General features: G+C 45.5%; 1 protein-coding gene across 10 annotated transcripts in view; it reads left to right on the forward strand.

Moving 5' to 3' along the window:
• SLC39A11 (solute carrier family 39 member 11) overlaps nt 1-17,199 on the forward strand; it is a 563,219-nt gene that overhangs the window by 46,194 nt on the left and 499,826 nt on the right. The gene's annotated exons all lie outside the window — the stretch shown is intronic.

Below are 17,199 nucleotides of genomic sequence, written 5' to 3' on the forward strand. Positions count from 1 at the left end.
GATTACAAGCATGAGCCACTGCACCTGGCCAAGTCTGGGAGTTATAATCTATGGGTGATAGGTGGAAGTGAGAGAGTAAAGGAGATCACCCAGAAAGAATGTAAGGGTGAGAGGAAGAGAGGATGGGGAATGCCGACTTTTAAAAGATGTCAGAAGGCCTAGGTGGGTGGATCATGAGGTCAGGAGTTCGAGACCAGCCTGGCCAACATGGCGAAACCCTGTCTCTACTAAAAATACAAAAATTAGTACCACGTGGTGGCGGGCGCCTGTAACCCCAACTACTCAGGAGGCTGAGGCAGGAGAATCGCTTGAACCAAGGAGGCAGAAGTTGCAGTGAGCCGAGATCACGCCACTGCACTCCAACCTCGACGACAGAGCAAGACTCTGTCTCAGGAAAAAGAAAATGTCTCTCTCTCACACACACACACACAGAGAGAGAGAGAAAGAGAGAGAGAGAGAAAGAGAGAGAGAGAGAGAGAGAGAGAGAGAGAGAGAGAGAGAGAGAGAGAGAAAGTAGCAGGAAGGAAAGCCTGCCTGGCAAGAGGAGAGAGGGTCTCACAGGTAGGGTCATTAAGGAAGTAAGGTTATGGAAGAGGAGAACTGAAAAGTAAATGTTAGATTGAACATCCAGGAAGTCATTGGGGCCTGGCAAAGTGGCGTGGGCAGAAGGCGGATGGCAGCATGTTGAGGAGGAAAGCGGCTTGGATGAGAGATGGTAGAGATGGCAAGTGGAGTCAGTTCCTTCCAGGAGCTTAGCTGAGAAAAGGAGGGAAACAGCAATGGTTAGTCAGACGAAAGCATATGGCTGAAAGTGGTTTCTAAAAGGTGGTAAATGTTACATACGCACACACACATGCACACACACAATGACAGAGAGAGAGACAGAGAGAGCGCAAGTGGGGCTTCCCTTGCATTGTGTTTGGAGACGCTCATACAATAGGGAGTGACCGCAGGCATTGGCAGTAGGTGGGTATGGTGGTGGATGTGGGTGTATACAGGGTGCATATGGAAGGAGCAGGAAGGATCTGAGAGCTCTTTCTGTCTCAGGACCATCCATACAACAAATTCTTTACTGGGCATTTACTCAGTTCCAGACCCTGTATTTCTTGCTGGGAATAGGGAGATGAAAAATGCAACCCCAGCCTTGGGAAAACACACTGCTCCGTAAGGAAGTTAGACGTAGGTATACCGAAAAATGTCGGGGGACTCCTGCTCCAGCCTGGGAGTGGGTGTCAGGAGATGACTCTAGGGCTCACCCTGGAGCCAGATCTGAAAGGATGAGAAATAATTTTTCAGGTGGACAAAGCGAGAAGGGTGTACTTGGCTGTGCAGTTTAACCACGAATCTCTGTGAGGCACCGTTGCATGCCTATTGGGCATATTGGGCATGCAAGGATGGTGGCAAGGGAGTCAGCTACCATCATTTGCATTGGGCAGAGACTCAAAAGCAGGCAGAGGAGTGGGAAAGCTACATAGTGGAACATGGGGAAGGCCCTTGTTTTGCCCTGAATGAAGACGGTTGTAATGGGGAAGCTGGAGGCAGGCCAACCTTGAATCCCACACTGGATTCAAGGCCAGTAAGACACCGCTCCCACCGAGCAATATACAATATACAGTGGAGGAGACAAGCAAATGGGTTTGATGTCATATGCTAAATCTGGGGACATAGAAGGTAGCTTCTTGTGGAAGGAAACAGAACATGGGAGAGGGAAGGACAGGGCAAGGGCCTTAGGTGCTGTTGTGGGTTGCATTGCATCCCACAAAAAGATATTTTGAAGTTCTAACCCCTACTTCCTGTGAATGTGATCTTATCTGAAAATAGGGGTTTAGGCCGGGCATGGTGGCTCATGCCTGTAATCCCAGCACTTTGGGAGGCTGAGGCGGTTGGATTGCTTGAAGTCAGGAGTTCAAGACCAGCTTAACATGGTGAAACCCCATCTCTACTAAAAAATTTTAAAAAATTAGCCAGGTGTGGTGGCGGATGACTGTAATCACAGCTATTTGGGAGACTGAGGCAGAAGAATTGTTTGAACCTGGGAGGCAGATGTTGCAGCGAGCCGGGATCTCACCCACTGCACTCCAGCCTGGATGACAGAACAAGACTGTCTCAAAAAAAAAAAAAAAAAAAAAAAAAGAAGAAGAAGAAAGAAAATAGGGATTTTGCAGATGTAAAGATGTAATCAAGTATGGAAATAAATGAAGAGTACCTAAATGAGAACAAGCAAAGGCTATTTGTTCAGAGCTTACTATAGCAAGGGAGTCAACCACCATCATTTGCATTAGGCAGAGACTCAAAAGCAGGCAGAGGAGTGGGAAAGCTTCATAATGGAACATGGGGAAGGCCCTCATTTTGCCCTGAATGGAGACGGTTGTAATGGGGAAGCTGAAGGCAGGACGACCAGGAGCAGGCTGACTGCGTTCTATATGGTTGGTTAGGGGAGTATGTCTGGCTTTCTCTGATTGGTCCTAAGTTGGAAATGGGGGCAATACTTAAGGAAGCTGTCAGTTGCAAATCAAGTTGAAACAAAACAACGATTATTGTTTAGCTACCTGGACTGGTTGCTACATGAAGTAGTTTTACATCCTGGACTGTTTGCTACGGATAATGGGTTGGCTTCCTGGACGGGCTGCAGGTTATGGGGTCAGAATTTGATTTTTATATATGATCTGGTCATTGTCTCTGCATATTCAGTCTCTCATGGGTTAAATGAGGTTATTAGGGTAGATCCTAATCCAGTATAACTGGTATGGTATCTGTATAAGAAAAGAAAACAGAGACATAGGAACAGTCACACAGGGAGACAGCCAGGGCTGACAGAGGCAGATATTGGAGTGACGCTGCTACAAGCCGAGGAATGCCAAGGACTGCTGGCAACATTGGAGGCAACAAGAGTCAGGCCCAGAGTCTTTAGAGGGAGTGAGACCTGCTGACACCTTAATTTCGGACTTTTGGCCTCCAGAACTATGGGAGCATAAATTTCTGTTCCTTTTTTTGTTTTGTTTGAGACTGGCTACTCTAGTTCCTTTGCCTTTCCATATGCATCTTGAGAATCAGCTTATTTACTTACTAATTTCTTCTATCTTCTCTGGGGAGCAGTAGAAGAGGGAATAGGAGCTAAGGGCTTGGAGAGTTAGGAGAGTTCTCCCAAACTTGAGGGAAATGAGGAAGCAGTGAACACCTGAGATTACTGCCTAATATCTGGAGCCCAGAACTGGTTGGAGAGTGTGAACTTGGGGGCCATCACCTGTATACAAGGTTATAAGATTTTCTCTAGCAATGCTGAACAGCATGGGGCTTGGGTTGGGAATGGAGACATCGGCTGGTTATATTACCAGCAAAACATGGTCCTCCCAAAGGTCTTGCCCAACTCAGTTACGTACAGAAGAGAGGCCAAACATCTTTATATGATACGTAAGGTCTGTCATAGTCTGTTCCTATCCCACTTCTCCACCCTTTCAACAGATAGGCCCAAACACTTCTGAACTTTAGTTGTAGACAGGGTTTGCATTCTTACCTATAGAGCTCCTGAGCTTCGTGCAAACCAAAGAACATGGCAGAGTATTCATGCCCACATCCCAGAGCATTCTGTGAGAGTTAGCAAGCCCATCTACTCAGATTACATGGAAGGCCTTGGGGTCCAAGAAAAGGCTGGACAAGGGGGAGAGAAAATATGGCCCACGGAACCTGAGCAGGGGCCACGAAAGTCAATGGGTACTAGGTCCCAGGGACAACAAGAGTTCAGCATACCTGGTCATGTCTAATTCGTGTGACACCCTCCACTCTTGCCTTCTGATATGGCTTGACTGTGTCCCCACCCAAATCTCATCTTGAATTGTAGCTCCCACAATCCCCATGTGTCGTGGGAGGGACCCAGTGGGAGGTAATTGAATCAAGGGGGTGGGATTTTCTCATGCTAGTCCCATGATAGTGAACAAGTCTTGTGAGATCTAATGGTTTTATAAAGCACAGTTCCCCTGCACGTGCTCTCTTGTCTGCTGCCATGTAAGACATGCCTTTGTTCCCCCTTTGTCTTCCACCATGATTGTGAGGCCTCCCCAGTCATGTGGAACTGTGAATCCATTAAACCTCTTTTCCTTTATAAATTACTCAGTCTTGGGTATGTCTTTATTAATAGCATGAGGACAGACTAATCCATCTTCCTCAAGGTATCTGTGTGCTCTGGGAAAAAGAGGGTTATAGTATGAGGGGGAGAATCACTTTCCTAGCTTACAACATCCCTTCTGTGGTCCTCACCACAGAACAGCAGGTCAAGCAAAGCTGCTGACCAGGAATGGGGAATCACAATAGAGCCAGGTGACCTGCAGGAGCTAGGCCAGAAGTCTAGGGTCCAGAGACAGTCATCAACAGGTGGTAGTGAACTGTGGGCAGTTGAATGACAGGGGTCATTGGAGGAGAAGACACAGCAGGAGCAGAGGATGCTCCAGGGGACAGCTCTGACCAAATATATGGCAACCTCCCAACCTGTGAGGATCCCAGGAGGTAAAGTGACCTTGCTCAATTCTACCCCCATTCCCAGAATATTCTGGGGAAGATCAATCCTAGGAAAAGACTGAATAATGCACTGCCAAGGGCTCAGAACATTAATACCTGGGTTATGAGTATAAATGCCACAGAGTTATATTCATATACTCTTCAGAAGCATTCTGCAAGGTGAGTTTTAGAGTCTCCAGCTTACAGTTAAGGAACCAAGGCTCAAATACGCTATTGCTTTGCTCAAAGTTATCTGTTAGTAAGTGGCAGAGCCAGGTCTGTCTGTCCCTAAAGCATACAATCTCCACACCCACTCCAGTTCTCAGCAAAGTCTTCCTGTAATCACCAAGACAGAAATGGCCCCACTCTTTTATACAATCTGCTCAGTTTGCTCACAGATCCCTCATCATTGTTTGTTTCCTTGTCTTTTTTGACCTCTCTGCTGGTCTTCAAACATTACCCTTGCAAGCATAGCCTGAAAAATTGATCCAAACCCCATACTTTGTAACTCAGTGAATCAGGAGAGCCCAGGAATCTGCATTTAAACAGAATGCCCAGGCATTTTCTTCAAGGTCAGTTTAGTTTTTGGTATGCAGCAGGCAACAAGAGCCGGAATAGATGAGCCATGATCGGATCACTTCCTGTTAGTGGGTAGGACCCAGTCCTCATCCTGCCCTGTTCCTTTTTTCCATTTTCTTCCTTCCTGTCTGAATTAGCTCAGACTGCTGCAACAGCATATCATAGACTAGACAGCTTAAACAACAAACATTTTTTCTCACAGTTTTGGAGTCTGAGAAGCCCAAAATCTAATGTCTGGAAAGGGCCCACTTCCTAGTTTGCAGACAGACACCTTCTTGCTGTATCCTCACATGGTGGAGAGATGATCTGTTTTCCATGTGAGGATATAGCAAGATCTCTCTTGCGTCCCCTCTTCTATGGGCACTAATCCCATTCATGAGGGTTTCATGCCCATCTAATCACTTCTCCAAGTCCCCATGTCCTAATACCATCACATTGAGAATTAGGGCTTCAACATATGAACCTGGGGGATTACATTCAGTCCATAGCATCACCCCAGGAGGAGCCTGAGGCTCTTGGCCATGTTTTTTTCTGGGAGTGGTGGGAAGAACTAGCCCTGGGTCTTGCCACTCAGACTTTTTTTTTTTTTTTTTTAAGATGGAGTCTTGCTCTGTTGCCCAGGCTGGAGTGCAAGGGTGCGATGTTGGCTCACTACAAGCTCCGCCTCTCGGGTTCTCGCCATTCTTCTGCCTCAGCCTTCTGAGTAGCTGGGTACTACAGGTGCCCGCCACCACACCCGGCTAATTTTTTGTATTTTTAGCAGAAACAGGGTTTCACCGTGTTAGCCAGGATGGTCTCAATCTCCTGATCGAGGCATGAGCCACCGCACCCGGCCACCACTCATACATTTCAAAAGAAGTCTTGCTTGTCTGCCTTCTTCCCAGCGCCCACTCCCAACCTGAACCTACTTCCTTGGTGACCATGCTCTTAGGAACACATCTCTTCTTTTAAAAACAAAACCAAAAAATTTTGTTTCATTACAAAATAATTGCATGCTCAAGAAAGATCACTTGAAAAACACAGAAAAGGCAGGCTGTGGTGGCTCACACTTGTAATCCCAGCACTTTGGGAGGCTGAGGCAGGGGGATCACTTGAGGTCAGGAGTTTGAGACCAGCCTGTCCAACATGGTGAACCCGTCTCTACTAAAAATACAAAATTAGCCAGGCATGATGGCACACACCTATAATCCCACACGAGAATTGCTTGAACCGGGGAGGTGAAGGATGCAGTGAGCCAAGATCGTGCCACTGCACTCCAGCCTGGGTGACAGAGCGACACTCCGTCTCAAAAAAAAAAAAAAAAAAAAAAAAAAAGAAACAGCCCTATGGGGATTATTCCCCTTTCTCCCCCTCCTCCCCTCGTAGAGCTGTCCTGAAGTCCACAGGTAATCTGTATCCAATCTCTCCTTAAACCCTCAGAGGCTGGCACTGCCCCCTTCCTCATGTTGCCAATGTCACGTGTAATGACTAGGGAGAGTAATGGATGTATCTGGGGATAATAAACCTGACCTGCTTTGGAACCAAGAACAAATCCTGTTTCCATGCAAATGCAGTTTGTAATAAAAACCTGCCAGGATGGAAGTACAGGGGCTGCTCTTCCCAGCAAATTGCTCCCTTTGACAGAGCATTCTTCAAAGTTATCCCGGGAGTCATCAAAGCAGCAGCAGCTGTTGAAAGGGTTTGCCTCTAAAGAATTTGGATGTGTGGCCACTTCTGTTTAATTAAGCAGTGACAGGGCGGCAGGAAGCTGCGCAGGGTGGCTTAAATATTGTAAAATGTGAGCAGCCCTTCTTTGCTTTCTCAACATTGTAGGCAAAGGCATATTCTAAAGTAGCATTTGAAGTCCTATGTTTCACCGTCCTACCTGGCAGAATGAGCTCTTTGCAGATTCTCAACTCTGAAGTGCGCGGAGATTGGGTGAAGGAGGAAGGGATGCAGATATTTCCCGTGTGCCTTCTCTGCGCCTGGCCTGATGATAGTACTCAGGGGGCAGAGTCTCATTTAATCCTCAAAGAACACAGAAAGCTATCTTCCCGGGAGGAATGACTTCCCACCTCCACTGTGGAGAGGTCAGTAACTTTCTTAAGTTCTCACAGCTGATTAACCCATCATTGGAGTCACTTTGTGAATTCCCAGTTCTTTTTTTCTCTAAGCTTTATTGAAGTGTCATTAACAAATAAAACTTGTATATATTTAAGGTGTATAATGTGATGATTTGCTTTTTGCATACGTTGTGAAATGATTACCACAATCAACTTAACGAACACGTTCATCACCTCATAGAGTTACCTTTTGGTTTTTGTTTGTTTATGTTTGTTTGAGACTAAGTCTCACTCTGTAGCCCAGGCTGGAGTGCAGTGGTGCAATCTCGGCTCACTGCAACCTCCACCTCCCGGGTTCAAGCAATTCTCCTGCCTCAGCCTCCTGAGTAGCTGGGATTACAGGTGCCCACCACCACACCCAGCTAATTCTTGTATTTTTAGTAGAGATGGGGTTTCACCATGTTGGCCAGGCTGGTCTCAAACTCCTGACCTCAAGTGATCCGCCCGCCTCAGCCTCCCAAAGTGCTGGGATTACACGTGTGAGCCACCATGTCCAGCCTACCTTTTGTGTTTAATGGCAAGGACACTTAAGATCTATGCTTTCTGAGGACCTAGCTCTTTTCCTATGCTACCGCCTGCTTTTCCCGGTCACTGAAGGAGTGCAAGGAGAGAGAGTCAAGGTTATCCGAGAAGAGGGAATGTAATTACTTCCAGGCTAATGGATGGACTCCAACACTACCTGAAAGGAGAACTAGGGTTCCAGGAAGCAGAGTTGAAGCAGGACAAGACCCCAGGGCTCTGAGAGTCCAGAGGTGCTTCTGGAGGAGGGCGTGGTCCAAGAAGAGGAGAATAGTGCTTTGTGGGGAGGTGGCCAACAGATGGTCCTGGCACCATGTCGACTTCATCCTCCTGACCAGCTGTCACTAAGAAAATGTGCCCTAGGCTGGAAAGGGAGCAAAGAGAGGAGGGGAGAGAAATTCAGAGATAAACATGAGCTTCCAGAACTTCCTTATTTTTCATTCTTCTCCTACCTCCACTTTGAGATGACAGTGGTCTTCAAGGGGTACGGACAGCAAGCAAGAGCCTTCCAGGTCAACCATGCTTTGCTCTATTGCCATGTGGAGTCTCGCTCTGTTGCCCAGGCTGAAGTGCAATGGCACAATCTCGGCTCACTGCAATTTCCGCCTCCTAGGTTCAAGCGATTTTCCTGCCTCAGCCTCAAGAGTAGCTGGGACTACAGTCATGTGTTACCACGCCCAGCTGATTTTTGTATTTTTGATAGAGATGGGTTTTTGCCAAGCTGGTCTTGAACTCCTGACCTCAGGTGATCCACCTGCCTTGGCCTCCCAAAGTGCCAGGATTACAGGCGTGAGTCACCGTGCCCGGCCCACATGTGGCAGCTGCTGGGCTGAGGTTTGCATCTCCAGTCAGTGCTTCATTTGTGGCACCCTCGCCCACACCCGCTATTGGGTCATCCCCTGTGGTCCATCTGTGCAGGCTCCTGTTGGCATTTGCTGGCACTGGGCTGGTGTCTGGCCAGCAGGTAACTGCAGGACCCAAAGGGACTGCCCACCTGACAGCCGTATTGCCAGGCGACACTGGACGAGTTTCCCACAGATCTGACTTCAACCGTGAAGCTCCTTGTAAAGCTGTGTCTCTGTCCAGCAGGCTGCGAGTCAAATCAGAGACAATGTGACACCACTCTGGGGACTGATCACAGGGCACGTGGTCAAAAGTACTTTGATTGAGATAATTTTCTTCCAGCACTGTGTATGTATGCGTGTTATATGTGGTGCACCTTTGAATCAATAGGTGGGGGCAATTTCACAATATTTTATAAATGTTTTCAAAAAGGATTTTTGACTTTTAGAAGTTTTTTTTTTTTTTTTTTTTGAGACGGAGTCTCGCTCTGTCACTCAGACTGGAGTGCAGTGGCACTATCTCGGCTCACCACAACCTCCACCTCTCGGGTTTACGCCATTCTCCTGCTTCAGCCTCCTGAGTAGCTGGGATTACAGGCGCGTGCCACCACCACACCCGGCTAATGTTTGTATTTTTAGTAGAGACGAGGTTTCACCCTGTTGGTCAGGCTGGTCTCGAACTCCTAACCTTGTGATCCACCCACCTCGGCCTCCCAAAGTGCTAGGATTACAGGCATGAGCCACCACTCCCAGCCTGTTGTTTTTAAATAATGCTTCCCTATCTTAAAATTTCTGATAAATTTTTTTTTTTTTTTTGCAAATAATTATCACTCTGGGCTGTTAGTAATTATTACATTTGGAGACCACCTTGATGTCTAGTAATAGAGGTTTGATGAAATGTACCATTTTTGTGAAAATAACTAGACCAATGCAAGGACAGGATCTGAAATAATAGCTAGTGTTTCTGGAAGCTCACTGTGCACCAGGTATGCTAAGGGCTCGATCGGCCTTATTTCATTCAGTCTGTACAATAACCTTACGAAGGGACATTAACATCCCCTTTTCATAAATGGAAAAACTGAAGGAAGAGAGATGGGGGAATTGTTCTAAGGTCATGAGGGTTTAGATGTGGCATTTTTGGTTTTTATTTTTTATTTTTTTGAGCTGGAGTCTCACTTTGTTGTCCAGGCTGAAGTGCAGTGGCACAATCTTGGCTCACTGCAACTTCTGCCCCCCGGGTTCAAGCAATTCTCCTGCCTTAGCCTCCCAAGTACTGGGACTATAGGCCTGTGCTACCACGCCCAGCTAATTTTTGTATTTTTGGTAGAGACAAATTTTCACTATGTTACAAAGTAATTTGTATACCAAGTGATGTAAATATGTACCTGGTTATTGTAACAACTCTGCAAATTTTAAAAATTAGTGAGGCATTGCCAAAACAGTAAAGTAGGAATGATTGATTGAGTTGGAATATTTTTTTTTAACTATTGCCATCTCCTCATCTACTCAAAATTTAGATTCTTGTATTTTAATGTTTTCTCCCTACTGTTATATATTTTGGGGTTGAACTCCTGACCTCAGGTGATCTGCCTGCCTTGGCCTCCCAAAGTGCTGGGATTAGAGATGTGAGCCACCACGCCCTACCCAGATGTAGCAGTTTAACTGTAAAGCCTATGCTCAAAGCTACAGTCCTGGAGATAAGGCTACTTGTGGCTGGGTGGTGAGATTCAAGACATTTTTATATTCATCTTGCTGTCTGTACATGCTCACATTGCTTTTGCAATAGGAAAAAACCCAAAAATATACAACAGTAGGGAAAAAACAATAAAATACAAGAATCCAAATTTTGAGTAGATGAGGAAATGGGGATAGTTTAAAAAAAATTGCCAACTCACTTTAAATCAATTATTCCTCCTTTACTGTTTTGGCAATGCCTCACTAATTTTTTAAATTTTCAAAGTCGTTACAATAACCAGGTAGTATTTATATCTTATGTTTGACATACAAATAACTTTGTAATTGTCCCTAATTTGTTTTAACGAATTGGTAGACATTAAGGTTGTTTTTAATTTGTCCCTATTCTGTAGATGGAGCTGGAAATAATTAATTGGAAATAAATTTGAAGGTGCCAGGTGCAGTGGCTCATGCCTGTAATCCCAGCACTTTGGGAGGCCAAGGTGGGCAGATCACCTGAGGTCAGGAGTTCGAGACCAGCCTGGCCAACATGGCAAAACCCCATCTCTACTAAAAATACAAAGATTAGCTAGGCGTGGTGGTGGGCACCTGTAATCCCAGCTACTTGGGAGGCCGAGACAGGAGAATGGCTTGAAGCCCGTAGGTGGAGGTTGCAGTGAGCCAAGATCAAGCCACTGCACTCCAGCCTGGGCGACAGAGTGAGACTCCATCTCAAGAAAAAAAAAAAAAGAGAGAAGGAAAACCCACAAGCTAGAGGAAACTCGAATCGTGGAAAAAATAAAGTGTTAATAAAGCCAGTTCAGGGAGTTTGGGAATTAGGAATCCTTAGGGAAAACACAGGGGCAGTAGTTTGGATCACATTGCCATCCCGACAAAACGACAGTCAAGTTGCATTGTAGTGGATATTTGTTTTTTTTGGTTGCCCACCATATGAATCATCTTATGGGGAATTTCCCATCTTATGAGATAGAGCTCACCTCTGGAATAACCAGGTATCAGACTTCCCAGCCTCCTTTGCAACTGGGCCGGGATGCATGAGCTTAGAAATGCAAATCACATGCACCTGCACATGGCTTTGGATGAGAAGCTGGTGACAGAAAGAAGCAGTGACCACAAGGAATCTATTCCTGGGCCAGGTGCAGTGGCTCATGCCTGTAATCCTAGCACTTTAGGAGACCGAGGAGGGCGGATCACCTGAGGTCAGGAGTTTGAGACCAGCCTGGACAACATGGAAAAACCTTGTCTCTACTAAAAATACAAAAATTAGCCAGGCGTGGTGGCGGGTGCCTGTAATCCCAGGTACCCAGGAGGCTGAGGCAGGAGAATAGCTTGAAGCCAGGAGGCAGAGGTTCCAATGAGCCGAGATCGTGCCATTGCACTCTAGCCTGGGTGACAGAGCGAGACTCCATCTCCAAAAAAATAACAATGCGTTTTTGTGAGGGTGGCAGAAGCAGCGGTTGTGTCCAAATCCGGAAGACACATGGCAATGATTCTGGAAACAGTATCGAGGGGTCTCAGTGCTGGTGATGCAGCCTGCAGCACTGACACTCTCTGAGTTGCAACACCACTGTCCTCACTGGGTTAGTTCTATGGTGCAATTATGGGATTGCACCTGACTATTTACCGCTAAGTGGTCGTTCTGTTCCTCCTGAGAATTCTGCAACTGACTCAACCATTTAATAAATTCTATTTCCATTTCAGTAAGTCATAGTTTTTATTAAATGCAAGTAAAATTTCTGATGGATGTACACATTACCATTGATTTCTATATATTTACTATGTATACTTTTAATCCAATAATGTCTTTGTTTTTTGTTTGTTTGTTTGTTTGTTTTTTGACAGTCTCGCTTTGTTGCCCAAGCTGGAGTGCAGTGGCACAATCTCAGTTCACTGCAGCCTCCGCCTCCTGGGTTCAAGCAATTCTCCTGCCTCAGCCTCCCAAGTAGCTGGGACTACAGGTGCCTGCCACCATGCCTGGATACTTTTTATATTTTTAGTAGAGTCTAGGTTTCACCATGTTGGCCAGGCTGGTGGCGAATTCCTGACTTCAAGTGATCCACCCGCCTTGGCCTCCCAAAGTGTTGGGATTTACAGGCATGAGCCATTGCCCCCAGCCCCCGTAGTGTCTTTATAATATAAAATGATTATAGGATCGGGAAATGTATCCAGGATTAAGAGAGTTTTTCAGAAGCTTGAGGCTTTTAAAAATAATACAAGATATTTGCATAACTAATAATGTAAGATATTTGCATAGATGATCTAAGCTTAAAAATTTATAGAAGTCATTTAAAAGGATTGGAGAGGGATCTTGTTTTAGTTAATAAATTGGGTCATATATTGAAGTTTCCAAAGACCATGAAGGTTAGGATGAAAACATTACTTATAATGAATCTCATACTGAGTTATTTTCCCAAATGGCAGTACATTTACATAATAGCAGGAAGTCTTGATTTTCCATGTTGCTGCGATTCTAGCTCATTTAGTCCAATAGCATATCATTAATAACTCTTTGGTCAGCCTTGCACCACTGTTGAAATCTGTGTCTGGGGGATACCTAAGAGAAAGAAAATACTTTTTCCAGCCATCTTCCCCTTCCACACAGAAGTATCAAAGCACATACATACAGATGTATTTAGGTCAAGGATTTTGTGAGGTTTCCAGCCATGTATTTTAATTGAGATTTTATATGAGATTAGGGAGAGGTGGGGGTTTTTGGGCCAGAATCTGGAATGCAGGATACTGTTCATGTATGAAATGGCATCCTTCCAGCAAACCTTCCCTGCATCCCTTTCAGGCTACTTTAGGTGCTGAGGCCATGCATAACTTATAATTACATTCACCTCCAAGTAGTAGAAAGCCCCAAATAACAGTGGCTTAAGTTAGAAAAAAGCCTACAAGTAGTCCAGGGCTGATATTGTGTTAAATACTGTTAGTGACCCAGGATTCTCCTGTTTTATTGCTCTAGTGGGGGTTGCTTTCACCCCCAAGGTCCCTTATGGTCCAAGAGGGGCTACTATAGCAGCAGCCATTACCCCATATCCCAGCCAGCAGGAAAGAGGAAGCAGGGAAGCGCATACTTCCTCCTTTTAGGATACTTCCTGGTTAGCGCTTAATCACATGATCATGCGTCGCTACAAGGAATGCTGGAAAATAGTCTTTATCCCAGTAGCCATGTGCCCAGCTAAGAACTGGAGTGTCTTTAATGGAGGATGATGAAGAGAGTGGATTCATAAAGACAATTAGCTGCCTTCATCCCAAACAGTTACAGAGAATTAGAGTTTATCTTCTAAGGGAGGAAACCAACATGTACACTGTCAACTACCTTCTTGCAATGTGTTAAATGTGTTTATAGTGATGTAGTCAAAGGGCTATGGGAGTGGCAAGAAGGGAAAAGCAGCCTGGGAGAGTGTAGAGGCCCATCAAACTTGCTCTAGAGCTTCACTACCAGGGCTTGAGTTTGTTTTTGGTGTTTCCTAGCCATGATGACCTCAGGCAAATTCAAAACCTCTTTGAGCTGCAGCCCCTCACCCTATCCCCTGCTTCCTAGGGTTACTAAGTAAAATATAGGACACCTAGTGTTCCAATCTTATACTAAAACGTTGTTATTGATCTGAAATTTAAATTTAAGTGTCCTTTTGTTTGTTTGTTTGCTAAATCTAGCAATTCTACCCCTTCCCCATCTTATAGATGGGGAGTTATTTAACATAATAAAAATATAGTTAATGAATAAACAAATACTGATTTCCAGAGAGCTTGTTATATGCTGAGTATTGTTCTAGGAATAGGGGTTAAACTTACACTATGGGGTTATTTGAGGATTAACCAAACCCCCCCTCCCCGCCGTAAAGAGCTGGGCCTGGAGGAGGCTCAGAGCTCATTGACTGGTTCTATGGCTGCTGCTCCTACTCTTTGGCCTGGAAAGCTCTGATGCAGAAGAGGCTGGAGGGTCCATGCAGAACAACTTCTGACAGGGGTGCTTTGGAACCTGTGACAGGGTTGATGGACACTGACCATCTTAAGTGGCCGCAGGAGGTGTCTTGCTCACCCTGAGATCAGGGCCATGTGCTTGCTTCTTCTCTAAAAAGCCCTCTGGGGCCACTCGGGCTGGAGCCATCTCCCCTACCTCTGAATTCATTGTATGTGTCTGTATTTCTTTCTTGGCACTTATGAGAAAAAAATACTTATACCTTCTTTTGTTCTATAAAAGGTTTGAGGTGACTTAGTTGACAATTTCTTATTGACTGCATTGGCACAGGTCTTCTATTTACCCTCTTTCTCTCTCTCTCTCTCTTTTTTTTTTTTTTTTTTTGAGATAGGGTCTTGCTCTGTCACCCATGCTGGAGTGCAGTAGTGTGATCACAGCTCACTGCAACCTTGATCTCCTGGGCTCAAGTTAATCTTCCCACCTCAACTTCCCAAGTAGCTGGGACTACAGGTGTGTGCCACCATGCCTGGCTAATTTTTGTATTTTTAGTAGAAACAGGATCTTGCCGTGTTGCCCAGATTAGTCTTGAACTCCTGGGCTGAAGCTATTCATCTGCCTCAGCTTCCCAAAGGGCTGGGATTATAGGCCTGAGCTACTGCGCCCAGCCATTTTTCTCTCTCTTTCTTTGATTATCTCTTGTAGTAGTATTTGATGTTCTGTGGTCTCTCTGCCTTGTTTGTAAACTTCCTAAATTCTAAGGCCATGTCCCACAACCCATAAGAAGTAGTCTTCAGTATCTCCTGAGAGGCAGATCAACCCTACCCATCTTTAGAGTCTTTGGATGAAGAGTTAGTTTCAACCCCTCCCATGCACCAGCTGGGGGATCCTATAGAGTCCTCCCCTGGTCTGCCCACTGACCACAATGCTATCAGCAGGCTACACAGCTCTGCAAGCAACAACCCCAGGAGCTGGCATGATGGTCAGAGGGAGGCTGTGAAAATGGTAGAGCAGTTTAAGAGTAACCGTTCTAGAGACAACCCTTGTTTCTTATTTGTATTGCAGCTTTGGCTGGGCCCTGTATTTCTTCACAGGGTAATGCCACCCGTTTTTGTTTTTTTTGTGTGCCCCCCCCCAATTTAGATCACTTCTGTATTCACCCCTGCCTTTCCGCTTTGCAGCTGGTGGGCGTAGGGGGTGCTCTGGGAGTGCAGATGCATCTTGACATCAGCCTAAGTCACACATGATTAAGAAGGTAAATCTGCTGGGGGAAGTAGAGAGAGATAGATGATTCCTATTAGCATCTGAAACCAATTATAAATGCTTGTGCATTAACCACAGCTGGGGATTTTCCGAGCCACTTCATACACAATTGGGAATTGAATGTGCTAGGATGCAGGACAGCAGGAGAAAACAAAAGGGAACGGGGGATTTACTGGCCCTTGAATAAGGAGTGAAGCATTATGCCCTTCCCTACACAGGACACCGTTTGCTTTCCCTAGATCGGGGGTTGGCAAACTTCTTCTGTAAATGGTCAGAGAGTAAATATCTTCTGCTTTGCGAGCCATACAGCTTCTGTCACAACTACTCAGCTCTCCTATTGTAGAAAAAACAGCCATAGATGAGACATCAATGCATCAATGATGGACCGTAGCGATGTTCCAATAAAACTGGTTTGTTTTTGTTTTTGTTGTTTTTTTTTTTTTTTGAGACGGAGTCTTGCTCTGTAGCCCGGGCTGGACTGCAGTGGCCGGATCTCAGCTCACTGCAAGCTCCGCCTCCCGGGTTTATGCCATTCTCCTGCCTCAGCCTCCGGAGTAGCTGGGACTACAGGCGCCCACCACCTCGCCCGGCTAGTTTTTTGTATTTTTAGTAGAGACGGGGTTTCACCGTGTTAGCCAGGATGGTCTCGATCTCCTGACCTCATGATCCGCCCGTCTCGGCCTCCCAAAGTGCTGGGATTACAGGCTTGAGCCACCGCGCCCGGCCCCAATAAAACTTTATTTATAAAAACAGGCAGTAACCAGACTTGGCCTGTGAGTTGTAGTATACCAAATCTTGCACTAGCATTTAGGAGGGTCCAGTTCACTCCTTCTTTCTCCCTTCCTTTGAAAGTTTCAGGCTGCTCTGCCTATGGAGTAGCCATTCTTTATTCCTTTACTTTCTTAATAAACTTGCTTTCATTAAAAAAAAAAGTTTCAGCCAGTGCAGGTTAGCACCCACCCCACCCCCCCGCCCCATGGCTCCAACCCAGTTCCTGGGGTCGGGGGAGGAGCACTGCCTTCTGGGAGAGACCCGCTTTGTAATTAAGGTTGACATTTTCTGGGCTGAGTTTTGTACAGCCAGTTCTTGGCAAAGACCACTTGAGCTGACTTTTCTTGTTAACGACTCTTGTTTCATGAGCCTATTCGGATGGTCCCCCTGCAACTCCATCTAGCCATATAAGCTTTTCCAATCTGTGCTGATGGGTGTCTGGAGACAGGATATGGAGCCCAGCACTCCTCTAGGACATTGCTGTCCAAAGCCTCACCCACCAGGATAGTCCCTACTCAAAACCAGGCAGCAGAGCTCTCACGGGTTCAGTTCAGCTACCCTCTCACAAGCTTATTTATGAACACAAAAAAATTAAAGATGTATAATTATGCATTCATGTATATGTGTGTCTGTAGCTTCATAAAATTGTAAAAACACATAATGTGGAATTTACCATCGTAACTATTTTTGAGTATGTAGCACAATAATGATAACTATATGCACACCATGTGCAAAAGATCTCTGGGATGTTTTGTACTATGAAACTGAAACTCTAGATCCATTAAATAACTCCCCTTTTCCCCCTCTTCCCCAGCCCCTAGCAACCACCATTCTACTTTGTTTCTACAAATTTGACTGCTTTAGATGCCTTGATATAAGCGGTACATCGTGTGGTATTTGTTCTTCTGTGACTGGCTTATTGCACTTTGCATAATGTTCTCAAGGTTTTTCCATGGTGTAGCATAAGATAGATTTTCCTCCTTTTTAAGGTTAAGATGCCATTGTAAGCGCAGAC

Source organism: Chlorocebus sabaeus, chromosome 16 (assembly GCF_047675955.1).
Source record: "Chlorocebus sabaeus isolate Y175 chromosome 16, mChlSab1.0.hap1, whole genome shotgun sequence".
Taxonomy (NCBI): Eukaryota; Metazoa; Chordata; class Mammalia; order Primates; family Cercopithecidae; genus Chlorocebus; species Chlorocebus sabaeus.